Source organism: Elephantulus edwardii, unplaced genomic scaffold (assembly GCF_000299155.1).
Source record: "Elephantulus edwardii isolate Elephantulus edwardi_28Jun2011 unplaced genomic scaffold, EleEdw1.0 scaffold00240, whole genome shotgun sequence".
Classification (NCBI taxonomy): domain Eukaryota; kingdom Metazoa; phylum Chordata; class Mammalia; order Macroscelidea; family Macroscelididae; genus Elephantulus; species Elephantulus edwardii.
In genome coordinates this window covers 3,296,318-3,311,049 of record NW_006399990.1, presented here as the reverse complement: position 1 = coordinate 3,311,049, position 14,732 = coordinate 3,296,318, and the positions used below count along the sequence as shown (strand labels likewise).

General features: G+C 38.8%; 1 pseudogene; it reads left to right on the top strand.

The window, feature by feature from the left end:
• The first annotated feature begins 13,302 nt into the window (after nt 1–13,302).
• On the top strand, nt 13,303–13,818 carry LOC102857907 (annotated as a pseudogene).
• Nucleotides 13,819–14,732: the final 914 nt, after the last annotated feature.

Sequence of the window (14,732 nt, the reverse complement as noted above, 5' to 3'; positions counted from 1 at the left end):
ATTGTGTCAACCCATCTCTTTGAAAGTCTATTTTTTGCTTTTTGTTGACTTTGTTGTTCATGATATTTTCCACCAATTGATCGCTCTTGTTAACATACCTAAAGTACATACATAGGTAAAAATCTCTCAACTATTGTCACTTCTAAGGAGCTTTCTAGGTTTTGTGGGTTGTTTTTGTTTTCGTTTTTGCCTACCCCCTTCTCAAACATAGTTCTTCATTCTTTTGGAAATCCAATGTATATCCTTCATTAATACTATAATTCAAAGATAATAACTTTTCCTTTGTCTTCTTCACTCTCCAGCTTTCCAGTACACAAGAGGTAATTGAAAATACCATGCTCAGGCCCACCTTAACCCTAAATTGACATCTGTACTTTTTTACCACTTTAAACAAAAAAAGTTCTCTTTGCAGCAGATTTGCCCAGTAAAATATACAATTTTATTTTTTTATTATTGTTTTCATGTGTATTTATTATAGATCCAATAAAATTAGGGTTGGTTTTTTTTTTTTTTTACCTTTTCCATCTTTGTTTTGTTTAGCATGCTGTTAATTATTGGTCCAGTTTGAAGATCTTTTTGTTGTTTTTATTTATAATGATATGCAATACAAACTACCAAACCAAGCCCTGCTCACCAGATCCAATTTACTCACACAGAGGTTCCCAACCAAGCTGATTGTAAACAAGAATAGATACAGTTAATCAGCTTACACTTGATTGCTATTACAATTTGGATATGTCCAAACGGTTTACCCTGGTTTTCAGGTAAATCACAAATACTTAAGTTAGGAGGATTTGAAGCAATTTTTGGAGATGAACAAGGAATGTAGCTTTAAGTATGGGTTGTATCTCAATATCAAGAAAACAAAGATTCATACCACTGAATCAACAGGCAGTGTCATGATGGATGGAGAGGAGATTGAAACTGTCAGTAGCTTCATCTTGCTTGGATACAAAATTAATACCCTTGGTGCAAGCAGTCAGGAAATAAGAAGATGCATTGCACTGGGAAAAATCTGCAATTACTAAGCTTTCCAAATTATTGAGGAATAGTGATGTCAGTTTAAGGACTAAGGTGCATCTGATATAGGCGTGGTCTTTCCAATTACTAGCTATGTATCCAAGACAGACAGTGAATAAGGATGACAGAAAAAAGAATTTATGCCTTTGAGCTGTGGTGTTGGAGAAGAGCACTGAACATCCCATGGATGCCCAAAGAAAATGAATAGATATGTCTTATGAGGGTGCAACAGTGTGCTATTTGCAGGCAAGAATAATGAGGCCTCATCTCACATACTTTGAACATATTGCTGGGAGGTGCTATTTCTTGGAGAGAGGAACATGATGCTGGGAAAGGTGAAGAATCGGGGAAAGAGAGGAAGATCCTCAACCAGAAGGATTGACAAAGTGACTGCTGCAATGGGCTTTTGTGTGTCAATAAGTGTAACGATGGCACAGGGCAGGACTAGGCTCAAATCTTTAGTTCCTGGGGTCACCATGAGTCGTACTCTACTCGATGGCATCTAACAACAACAAAAACAGTAATTCATACCAAAAAATATCTATTCTATAATCATGATCAGTTAATTCCTTGAAGTCTTGTTCATTTTCAGTAGGCAAAGTTGCATACTGTAGATTATTAAAGTATTCCTCTAATCCTTATGCTGCTTTCCTCTTAATACAGTACAGCATCTTGGTCTATTGGTCAGTGTATTTTTTAAGTAAATACGTATGCAGTTCGAGGCCACCAGCTACTCCATAGGCGAAAGATGGGCTGTCTCCTCCTATGTGATTAAATGCATCTGAAAACCCACTGCAGCATCAGATAGGAGTCGGTTCTGACTCGATGATACACAACAACAACTCTTTTTTTTATATATTCTAGTGCCTGTCTGTTTGCCTATGTACAGCTTCAACCTGAGCACAATTAACTGTGCTGTAATTTCTGTTGTTCATAATGTTATCCATAATTTTTAATGAGAACAATTGAGTGTCTTTGTATAGTCAATAAAGCAAGGGGAAACCTCTTTTTATATGCTTCTTTCAGGTAAGAACCATCTGATAACATCAAGGGTGTTTACAGATATTTTATAATAATTGTTCTATTGTCTTCTTTGTTTTTGAATCAGTAGGTGTTAATGATTTGACCAATAGTTAAGAGAGAGTTTTGGTGGTAAGAATTGGCATAAAAATTTGAACAAAAGCACTTTGTTCAAATCTACCAGCTGCTCCATAGGATAAAGGTGTAAATCTCTTCCTGTGTGATTTATATCTTGTGGAAACTCACTGGAGTGTCAGCTATGAGTTGATTCCAGCTCAATGGTTGTTATTGTTGTTGTGTATACTGTCAGGTCAGAAGTGACACATAGTTTACCCTACAACAGCTTTTCAGAATCAGTTAATCATCTGGGAGGAGATTGTTCATCCTTCTCCCAAGGAGTAGCTGGTGCCATCAAACTGTATGTCTTAAGGATTAAAGTGCAGCTTCTTGCCAATAAGCCACCAGAGCTCCCTTATAAATCACATGGGAGGAGATTGTCCATCTTTCTACTGTGGAGTAGCTGGTGGATTCGAACTGCATACCTTTAGGTTGGCAGCACAGCTCCTTATCAACTAGGCTACCAGAGCTCAAAAACTAGTAAAAGGTTTTGTGGTTTGGATTCACTCAGAGGTTTCTTGGTGATCTGTTTCTGAAAGGTCACAGCCTTGGAGCAGTTCTCCTTTACACAGGTGGAGTCACAATGAGTAGCAATCAACTCAACAGAAATCAATAATAACATTAATTCAACAATTTCTACTTTCTATTCAAATTTCTATGTCATATATGGCTTTTGGCACCATGAAGGAAGGGATCTCTATTTTCCACTTACTTGATTCTTATACCATTTAAAACTGCTGGTTACCAAGCCTTGAAAGTACAAACTACAGAATGATATTTCAGATGGCTATTCTAAAGTTAATTACATATAGTGGTTGAGACTGATATCATGTTGTTGTTGTTATGTGTTGTCGAGTTGCTTGCGACTCATAGCAACCCTATGTACAAGAGCTCTAAATGCTGTTCTATTCTGTGCCAACCTAGCCATCTCAAACACACTCATTCCCACCGCTCCAGTCACAGCATCGATCCATCTCATCCAAGGTCTTCCTCTCCTGTGCCTCCCCTCCGCTCTGCCAAACATGATGTCCCTCTCCAAGGACCAGTCCCTACTTGCAACATGCCCAAAGTATGTCAGACGAAGCTTCAGAATCCTTGACTCCAAGGAGCATTCTGGCTTCACCTTCTCCATGAGATATTCAACAAAGGGGATGATATTTCAACATTTATGTCAATTTTTTTTCCATCCCTTGGAACACAAGATACTCTTTCTAAACCAAGAAATTTCATTTACAATGTGGTGGATACAGAAACAGTCTAATCTGTGTTAAAGTTCTACTTCTTCTACTAATAGTGAAGGGCATTAATGTCAGATACTTAACTATTCAAGGTTTACTTTTTCTTAGTATTGCAAAAGATAGTTTTCAAATATATTTGTTATGGCAATTAAATAAGATCGACTTTAAAAAATGAATAGCCAAATGTCTATAATCTATGTATTTAAGAAATGGTATGCTAACTAGTTGGAGCTCTGGTATTCGAGTGGCAAGAAGCTGTGCTGCAATCCTGAAGGCACACAGTTTGAGGCCACCAGCTGCTCTGCAGGAGAAGGATGGGCAATCTCATTCAGTGTGACTAACTGGCTCTGAACCTGATAGAGGGTCATTTATGGGTCTGTTTTGACTCTAAGGTATACAACAATAACAACACACTAATTAATTAGGTTTAAAGTTAATATAGTTAAAATAATACAGTTCATTAATTATTCTTCAGCTTCATAATTTTTTTCTTCTAAAGGATATATTTCATTAATTTTAGAATAGAGTTGTAGATTATATTAGAGCTATAATTTCATTTTTCTTTTATGTCTCAATTAGATTTTCTGTCTCAAGTTACATTTAGATTAATAAATTGTTTTCCTCAGCAAAACATAGTCCATTTCATTCATTGATCCAAATAATAATTTATTATTGTTTTGTGGTTACATGCCATCGACTCCCCTGTGACTCATATCGACCCAATGTACAACAGCTCTGAAGCCTGACCTATTCTGAGTCAGTTTCACTGACTGGCACACTTACCTTTATTACCCCAATTATTGAATCCATCTCATCCTGGGTCTTCCTCTCCTGCATTATCCCTCCACCCTCCAAGCATAATGTCTTTCTCCAAGCACTGATCTCTCCTGGCCACAAACCCAAAGTAAGTGAGATAGCTTCAAAATCCTAGCCTTCAAGGAGACACTTGATCTCACCCTCTCACAACACAGATTTATTTGTTTTCTTGGAAGTCCATAGTACATTCAATACTCCAGAAACACAACTAAAAGGCATCAATCTTCTTCTGTCATCTTGAGTTCTTGTCCAGATCTCTGCTGCATAGCAAGTAATTGCAAAGATCATGGCCTGGATCAGGTGCACCTTAGTCTCTAGACTGACATCATTGCTCCTCGATACTCTAGAGAGGTCCCTGACAGCAGATGTTCCCAATGCAATTTGATTACCTGATGCTCGTGCCAGGATTGTTGATTGTGGAGCGAAGCAAGCTGTAATTATTAACAACCTCAATTTCTTCTCTATCCATCATGGTACTGCCCATTGGATCAGTGGTGAAAATTTCTGTCTTCTTGAAGTTGAGCTTCAATCCATATAGAAAATTACAGCCCTTGACTTTCTGCAGCAAGTGCTTCAGTCTTCTTCAGTTTCAGCAAGTAGGATTGTGTCATCTGGATAACACAAATTGTAGATGAGTCTTCCTCCAATCCTGATGTCATATTTCTCTCCATGAATCCCAGACTCCTGAATGATCTGTTCTGCATAAAGATTGTAAAGTTATGGAGGCAGAATGCATCCCTGACACACTCCTTTCCTGATTTTGAACCATACAGTGTTTCCTTGCTCTGTTCTAATGTCTACTTCCTGGTCTGAGTACAGGTTTCACATGAGCCAAATCAAGTGTTCTGCAAGTCCTGTTCTCCTCAAGGTCAGTCACAACTTGTTGTAATGTACATAGTCAAATGCTGTAGAATAGTCAATTAAACACAGATAGGCATTCCTCAAGTACTCCCTGCTTTCTGCCAAGATCCATCTGTCATTGTCGATAATGTCTCTCATGTCACAACCTCTTCTAAACCCAGTCTGTGCTTCTGGCAGTTCTCTGATGATGTACTGTTCCAGTAATATCTGGGTAATCTTCAGCAGTGTCTTGCTTGCATGTGATATTAGTGATATTGTTCTATAATTTCCACATTCTGTTGGGTCATCTTTTTTTGGAATGGGAATAAATATGGATATCTTAGAGTCAGTTGGCTAGGTAATTGCACTCAATATTTCTTGGCACAACTTGATGAGTACATCCGGGTCAGAATCTGCTGAAATATGTCAGGTGTAATTGCATCAATTCCTGGACCTTTATTATTTTTTTGTTTTTTGCAAAGTCCTTCAGAGAAGCCTTTACTTCCTCCTTTATCACCATTGCCTCTTGATTCTGTGTTGTTTCATGAAATTCTTCTGTGTCACCCAATTATTTTTGGTACTGTGACTCTGTATACTCCTTCCATCTTCTTTTAATGCTTCCCAGACCATTCAACATTCTGCCCATAGCATTAAAAAAATCTTTCACTCTGGTGCTATGGTATGTAACGTGTTACTAATCGAAAGGTCAGCAGTTTGAATCCACTCACTGTTCCTTGGGAAAAACATGGACAGTCTCCATTCATCAAGATCTATAGCTTCAGATCTGAATGGAGGGTTGCTATGAATTAGAACCAATACAATGGCCATGAGTATTGAATCAGAACCATCCTCCTAGTGCTAAATTCCATTTTATACTTGGGCAAGTCAGAGTTTAGTTGTAGATAGACATAAGAGATTCCAACTGTATAATCAAGAACACGATGGTTACTATAGAATACTAGGAAATGGGCACTTAGCTCCACTTTGCAAAGACAGAGAAAGTTGCAATTAAGGTAAATTTGAAATAATACATAGAAGAGAGGTTGTTATTGTTATGTGTTGTCAAATATGTACAATAGCCCTAAACCCTTCTCTGTCCTGTGTCAGTCTCAGTGTCTCTGACACACCTACCCCCATTACCCCAGTCACTGAATCAATCTACTTCATCAAGGATCTTCCTCTGTTGTGCTAAGGATTACAGAAGGAGACTTGATGCCTTTGAGCTGTGGTGCTGATGAAGAATGAACAATTTTGTCCTGGAGAGGGTAAAGCCAGGCTGCTCCTTGGAGGCAAGGATTCTGACATACTTTGGATATGTTGCAAGGAGGGACCAGTCCTTGGAGAGAGACATCATACTTGGGAGGATAAAGGGGACATCATGCTTGGGAGGATGGAGGATGGCACAGGAGAGGATAGAAGAGAAGTGTGAACTAAAAAAAAATGATAAAATGCAGGGTGTGAAAGAAGGCATAGTAGGACAAGACATTTGTATTAGTTTTACATGCAAGAGTTATAAACTTATAAGAGTGTTAGAGAAGCAGAGGTTGAGATGATGAAATTTGAGGGTTTTTTTCCCCTCTCAAAAATAATGCGGAACAATTGCAAAGTTTTAAGTCATTATGTTTTAGTTATATTTCCTCCCTCCCTCCTTTGTGCTTTCCAAAAACATGTTTTGAACATTTTTTTTTGGTGTCATGTGTGTTGCTGCTCAAAGTCCAGGGAAATGTCCTATGGATTAACATGCAATCTGGTTGATCACACAGGTTACATCAGACATAGTCTTAATGTCCCAAGTAGTCATAAGATTACTAGGATAAAGTGTTACATCAATGGCTCCATGGAGCTCTATCTTTAATTGAGCTATGCACGTGATATACTCACAAAGCATTGGTGTATAAATATTGGTTACTTGTTGTTGTTAGGTGTTGGCAAGTTGAATAGAACTCTTACCAACTCTATGAGCAACAGAGCTGAATCTTGTCCTATCCTGTGCCATCTGTATCATCTCTAATATTCTGGAACCAATTAGATGCCAAGCCATCTCATTTAGTACTTTCTTCTCTTTTATTGTTGACCTTCTACCTTTCCCAGGCTGATTTTCCTTTCCAGGGAATATCGCGTTTGATCTACATGCCCAATGAAAAATAAACTAGAATAATAATAATAATAATAAGCTTTACTATCCTTGCCTCGATTCCTTGGAGAGGAACATGACTTGGGGAATGGTGGAGGGTCAGTGAAGGTGAGGCATTCTCTCAACCAAGTGGATTGACAAGGTGACTGCTGCAATGGGCTCTTGTATGTCAGGTAGTGTGAGGACAGTGCAAGACAGGCCTGGTTTCAGATATATTATTCATAGGGTCTCTATGAGTCGTACTCTACTTGATAGCACCTAACAACAACAAGGAACACTGGTAGTTCATGGGACAATTCAGTACTTTTCTCTAACACCACATCTCAATGAGTCAGTTATTCTCCTGTAATTGTTCATTGTCCAGTTCTTTGATGTATATAAGTGATTGAAAAGACCACAACTTAGATTAGGCTCAAACTTAGTCTTCAAACTGGCATTGTTTATATTCCTGGGGTTATGTGAATCACTACATGAATTACAGTGCAGATTTCCCTAACTCATGGTCCAAGGAGATTAGCTTTAACCAGTCAGGTTCCAGGTGGAATTTCATCACTGTGCATCTGAAAAGAATTTACAGACTTTAAGTGTAGGCTATTGTTTATTCTGAAGCCTAAAACTGGCTACATTGAGGGGGAAACTGTGAAGACTTTAGCCATTGGGGTATCTAAAAATACTACATCCAAACACAATCAATCCACAGACATGGAGGGATCCAGGTGGTTGTGGGGTTCTATTTGCCCCAAGTGGGGTTTGCCAGAGCGGACCTGCCAGATGAGCTGGGAGTGTCTGGCCCAGAGTTTGCCAGCATTGGGGCTTACCAGGTAATGGTAAGATACTGTAGGGCCCCTGTCTTTCATGGTTTTTGTTCAAATATTCCTCTAGGTTGTGTAGTCCTGGTGTGTCCACTTGCTGTATGGCGGTAACTTGTGGTTCCTGTGAGGCTAAACACTGTGACATTTATGTTTCATGTTTCAAATGCGTTAATGGTTGGTTACCCATGGTGGACAGTGTTGGGTGAAACTCCCAGATTAAAACAAGCTTGGAAGCAGGAGTGGCTTCCACTTCCATAATAGCTTGCCTCTGGAAACCCTATGAACCTGGAGAGAGGATGAGAGACACACAAGTGTTGAAGACTCTCCTTCATAGGGTCTCTATGACTTGATAGCACTTAACAACAATAACAACAACAATCACATATTTTGGGTGTGTTGTTAGGAGGGATCAGTCCTTGGGAAAAGATATTATGTTAGGAAAGACAAAGAGTGAAAAAAATCAAACAAACCTCAAGGAGATCAATTAACATCTTAACTGTAACATTAGTCTTGAGCATGATGGAGATCATGGGAATGACACACAATATAGGGCAAGGTTCTAAAATGCTCTTCCTAGAGTTGTTACGAGTCCTGGCTGCCTCAATGGCACCTAATAAGAACAAGTGATAAAGGAGTCAAACACTTAATCATTTACTTCTTTCATTTCATTCATCAAGTAAATTTTTAGATGCCATCAAGTCTACTGTGACTCATGTTGTTGTTGTTGTTAGGTGCCTCTAAGGGTATGACTCAGCATTATGAACAACAGCTCTATTCTTTGTCATCTTCATAATTTCTGACATATTTTAACACATTGCTGCAGTCACCGTGTCCATCCATCCTACTGAAGATCTTCCTCTCTCCTTTTTGTGGGTTTGTTTAGTTTTTTATTTATTTGTTTATTTAGCAACCCTATAAGCAATAATGCTTGCCGCGGGGGACGGTGTTGGGTGGAGCTTCCAATTAAAACAAGCCTGGAAGCAGGAGTGGCATCCAAGTCCGTAAATAGCTTGCTTCCGGAAGCCCTGCGAACCTGGAGAAAGGATGAAAGCCATGCTAGTGTCGACAACTTTAGTTCATAGGGTTGCTATGAGTCTCCTACGACTTGATGGCACTTAACATCAACAACAACATAAACAATAATATCAGATGGAAGGCATAAAGTCCAGAGGAATGTCTATCTATGTTTCATGGACTATACAAAGGCATTTGTAACTAACTTTGGGAAGAATAAAGATCTGAGAACACTGGCTTGTGGTCATATGAAACCTATACTTGGACCAGGAAGCAGTCTTCAGAACAGAGCAAGGAAACACTTCATGGTTCAAAATCAGGAAAGCAGTGTGTCAGAGAGAGAGAGAGAGATGTGTCTTGTCTCCAGACCTTTTCAATCTGTATGCAGAAAACAGATCATTGGCAACGTGGGACTTTGTAAGGAGGAATATAGCATCAGGATTGGTGAAGATTCATCAACAACCTGCGGTATCCAGAGGACACAATCTTGCTTGCTGAAACTTAGGAGAGCCTGAAACATTTATTGCAGAGGAGTCAAGGACTGCAGTCTGCAATGTAGATGGAACTCAACATCAAGAAAACAGATTCTCACCACTGGGCTGGTTAGCAACACCATGATCAATGCAGAAGAGATTGAGATTAACAATTTCGACTTGCTGGGCTCCATAATCAACATTCTTGGCACTAGCAGTCAGGAAATCAAAAGATTAGTTGCATGAGGAAAATTTATTGTCAGTGACCTCTACAGAGTGCTGAAGAGCAGCTTTGTCAGTCTAGAGATGAAAGTGTGCTTGATCGAGGCAACGGTCTTTACAATTACTTGCTATCTATCAATGAGCTAGACAATGGCCATATATAACAAAAGAGTCGATTTCTTTGAGTTGCTGGAAAAGAGTATTGAACATACCAGGGACTGCCAAGAGAATTAACAAGTCTCTTCTGAAGAGGATGAAACTAAGCTGTTCCTTGGAGGCAAGGATGTTGAGGCTTCGTCTCACTTACTTTGGACATGTTTCCAGGAGGGACCACTTTATGGAGATATATATTATGCTTGGAAGTGTAGAGGAACAGCAGCAGAGAGGAAAATCTTGGATGAAATGGATTGGCACAATAGCTGGGGTAATTGGGATAGGTGTGCCAGAGACAATGCTGAGATTGTGCTCAGGATAGAGCAGAGTTCAGCACTACTGTGCATAGTGTTGCTATGACTCATAGGTCAATTGGACACCACATAATAACAACAACAGTATAAATAAATAACAGATCTGAACTATGCCTTATGCTGTTCACCCTCATGATTTCTGATATGCTCAAGCCCATTGCTATTCTTTCTGCCAATTCTTGGGGATTTTCATTTCTTTCTCTGACCTTTCACTTTCCCCCTCATAAAAGGACATTTTTTTAAAAAAAGGGCATTTTCTTTTCTTCTGTCATTAATTTCCATTATTCAACCTTCACATGCTTAAAAAATAGTTAGAGAAAATAAATTACTGTTTGGATCAAGTGTACCTTAGTCTAAACTGACATTATTGGTTGTTAGCATTTTAGGTTTTGTTTTGTTTTGCTTTTCATTCATTGTTGTACATTTTCTACTCCCTTTCCCTCCATCTGTCTCAGCCCACATACCAATCATTCCAATGCACATCCTCCTCCAGATTGTTCTTGTATATATATATTTGGATAGTTCTTTCACTCCTCTGTTCTAATACAGTGTTCACTACCTATCCACTCTTTCCTTATTTTCTCCTCAATCCCCCTCCATGTCTGTCCTATATTATAACAATAGTGTTTTGCATTATTTGTATTTTTGTGACTGATATATTTCACTTAGCATAATGTTCTCAAGCCCCCAAAAGTTAAGTAATGTTTTGCTATTTCAGTATTTACCAGTGTTACATAGTATTCCATTGTGTGATTATACCACAGATTTTCCTATCTATTCACTTATTGACGGTTAGTTGGGTTGCTTCCATCTCTTTGCTATTGTGAATAATGCAGCAGTCAACATAGGTGTTTATACCTCTGCTTGAGTTGTGGATTTGGTTTCTTTAGGGTATATTTTCAGTAGTGGAATTGTTGAGTCCAATGGTATTTCTATTTTCAACTTTCTGAGAAAGCTTCAGTCTTCCATAGTGGTTATATCATTTTACATTCCCACCAGCTGTAATTTCAGTTCCAGTCTCTCCACAACCTTGCCAGCATTTGTTTGCTGCTCGTTGAACTTTGCTCCTGTTTCTGGGGTGAGATGATATCTCATAGTTATTTTGATTTGCATCTCTCTGATAACTAGGGATTTTGAACATTTCTTAACGTGTTTGTTTGCCATCTGAATGTCTTCTTTGGTGAAGTGTCTTTTGATACCAAATACCCATTGTGTGGTCAGGCTAGTTACCTTTTTCATATTGAGGTTCTTGGGTATTCCACCAACTGTAGATATAAGTGCCTTATCAGGTATGTCATTGTCAAAAGGATATATTTTTTCCTCTTCATTATGTTCCATATTATTTTTAGGGTTTCTTAATTTTTATTCCTTTTTGGTTCTGCATTTTGCTCTAGCAGATCAGTAACTAGAGCTCTTCTTTTCTATTTTTGTGGATTGTGTGCTCCATCTCTTCAATTCTACTCATCTGTCCTTCCAACATGCTGACAGTTTCTCAGGTGCTGATCTTAATATCCTGGATAACAGTCTCATCCTTTTCAAGGGTTTATGATAGCCCATTTGTTTCATCTGCATTGTCGTTAATTATTTTTTTAATGGCTCTTGGCTTTTACTTGTAGAATCCTGCAATTCTTTGAGGTTTTCTTTCACCCCTTGAAAATAATCAATCATTGGATTTTTTTAGTTCTGTGTCAGAGAGTTCCATCAGAATTTCTGGCTTCAGAAAATCCAATGATTCTGTGTTTTATTCACTTTTATAGGGTGAAACCTTGTTTTAGTTTTGTGTAGACTGTGATGTAGTATGTTTCTTCAATGTAATTAGTGGATTTTCTTGCCTGGTGCCCTAACAAATCTTTGGAACACCTCCCTTGTCTGGGAATCTCACTGCTCCAGAAAATAAAGTGGCGTTCCTGTGTCTAAATTTCTCACAGGTGTTTGAGCTCATAGGAAGACTTGCTTTAAGTGGGGAGCTCAACAATCTTGTAGAGAGGGAGAAGCCAATATACCCTACCTGTGGATTTTCTTCTCAAGAATTCTTGAGGGGCTGGGGGGAGGCAATTACTCTGTTCTGTCCTCTCTAGTCCCACAGTTAAATTCTCTGGGAATGGAAAGGTTGTTGTTTTCTGATTTCAGCCCTCTCTCTTGAAGTCTATTGCCATCATTGGTCTGCAGAGTGGTCCAGCCAGGTATGCTGACTCTCTTTACTACTCTGATGGTTTCAGGAAGGACCTTGACTCTGTTCTTCTGCTCTAAGACCATATTCCAGTAGATGTTGACTGCTGGAGCCTTCCAGTAAAGGCATACAGCTGGCAAAACAGAATTACGTCCTGAGGGAGAGTGATATCTTGGTTTGATTCTAAGCAATGATATTGGAGATTCTGCTGCCTTCCTGAGAATGGGGCTTGCTTGGGTTGGACAAGGGTGAAAATTGAGGCTAACGCCACTTGATTAAGTTGACAGCAGTTAATATGATGCTGGAGTGGACAGTTGGCTCTCAGAATGTAACCTAGTGTAGCAATGAGGTTCTGCAAAGTGTCAACTGATGTCCAACCTCTGTGACCCGAAGTCTTTTAAGCCTGAGAGCTCAAAGCTGAGGCCAGGTGGACGGGGCTTGGTGAAGGATGAAATTCAACATCTGCTGGCTGTGAGTAGGGTCGGACTAGGCCAGAAGGTGGTCTTGATTCTCTTTCATCCATATAAGCAGAAATTTATTTACAAAAACATTTGTAATGGTTGCAAAGAATTCAGGACTCATAAATTCTTGTCACATTTTTTCTTCTTTTACAAAACTTATTAAGGAATCTTAAGGGATATTTGATAAGTAATTATTGATTTACTGACAGTGTGATTTAATTTGGTAGAAAATTTAGTTTAACTAAAAAATCCCTGAGAAATGAGTAAATTATGTGAATTACTAGCTGCATTATATATTTTTGTTGTTGGTCATACATCATTCTTGGAAGTACTTCAAGGTACTGCAGATGATGTGTAGATTTGACAAAGTAAGTTCCTCTTCCATCTCCTAACTACCTCTAACGTGGCAGTCAGCTGTTTCCTTGGTCTTCAGGATCAAGGCCCATCAATCACCAGTGTCTGAGACACTGGTCTACATTAACCATAGACAGCAGTACAATGGACACCCTGAAGAAAAATCTGCAAGGATTCATGGCTGCAACCATCACATCGATGACGGAGAATGGAGAAATCAGCTCATCAGTAATTGGTCAATATGTGAAATATCTTGTGAAAAAATCAAGGAGTGGAAATCATTTTCGTGAAGGGCACAATGGGAGATGGCCTGTCCCTGAGCATCTCAGAGTGTCACCAGATTGCAGAGGAGTGGGTAACAAAAGGGAAGAACAAGTTGGACCACGTGGTGGTTCACATAGGAGCAATGAATGTCAAAGAGTCACAAGAACTGGCCAAACATGCAGCAGAGGAGCTGATGGCATTGCTGTCATTGCGTCTTTCTTTCTCAAACCGTGGAACAAAGAGGCCCTGATTAGTTTCCTAAAGGAGGTGGTGGTGGCTGTTTCTACAGTGACATTTTATTACTACCATTTTATTCCTGCCTTGACTGAGATAAAGATTCATGCTGAGGAAAAGTTGGATGGGATTCAAGATAAGATCTCCACCTTCAAGGGCTGAAATTCTGTGACACACATTTCTTTTAGACTTTGGGCATAATGATTGTCTTAATGGAGATCTACATTAACCATACTATCATAGGTTTCTTTTAGTTCATGTACAATTTCCTTCATGTGTCTGCTAATTGTAATATTTTCATATATAAAGAAATTTGTAGCTAGTAGCCTAGTGCTAAGGAGATGCACTATAATCATGAAGGCATGCAATTCAAACCCACCAGTTGCTCTGAAGATGAAGGATAGGCAACCTCTTCCCATGTGATTAAACTGCCTCTGGAAACTTTCTGGAGAGTCATCTATGGGTCATTTCTGACTTACCTGCATATAACAACACTAATAAGATAAATGACGTATTAAGTCATAGATTGATCACTATGCATAAATTTATCCTGATGTACAAAGATTACAATGACAGGTAAACATCTATGTATTGGGCTTTTTTTCCCAAAATAAAACCATGTTTGCACCGTACCTTCTTTTCCTCCACCCATACCTCTTCTGTCTCCAGCATGATTTTACATGGAAAGTATATCCAAGATTGTTTTCAGTTCAGATAGTTCTCATATTAAGAATTTAAACAGCTTGGAATTACTTGATGTCCAAATCCAACAGCTACATGGACTACAATAAAGTGACAAATATGATTTATAAGCAATAGGAATGATAACAGATCATTCAGTCCTTTTCAACTAAATTTCTGGACCACTGGTTAGCTTAGTGGCCAGAGAGGTTGGATTTTGACAGAAGATGGTTGTGAAATACCTTCTACGGATTCGGTAATAAAAACAGAACCTCTAATCTGCAGGGGTTCATTTTTTTGCCACATTATGATCTAATAGAGTAGCCATGACTTTATTTTTATTAACATCCTTATCATCATTTTAATAATCTCCTTTATCTTTCCAGGAGAGTATA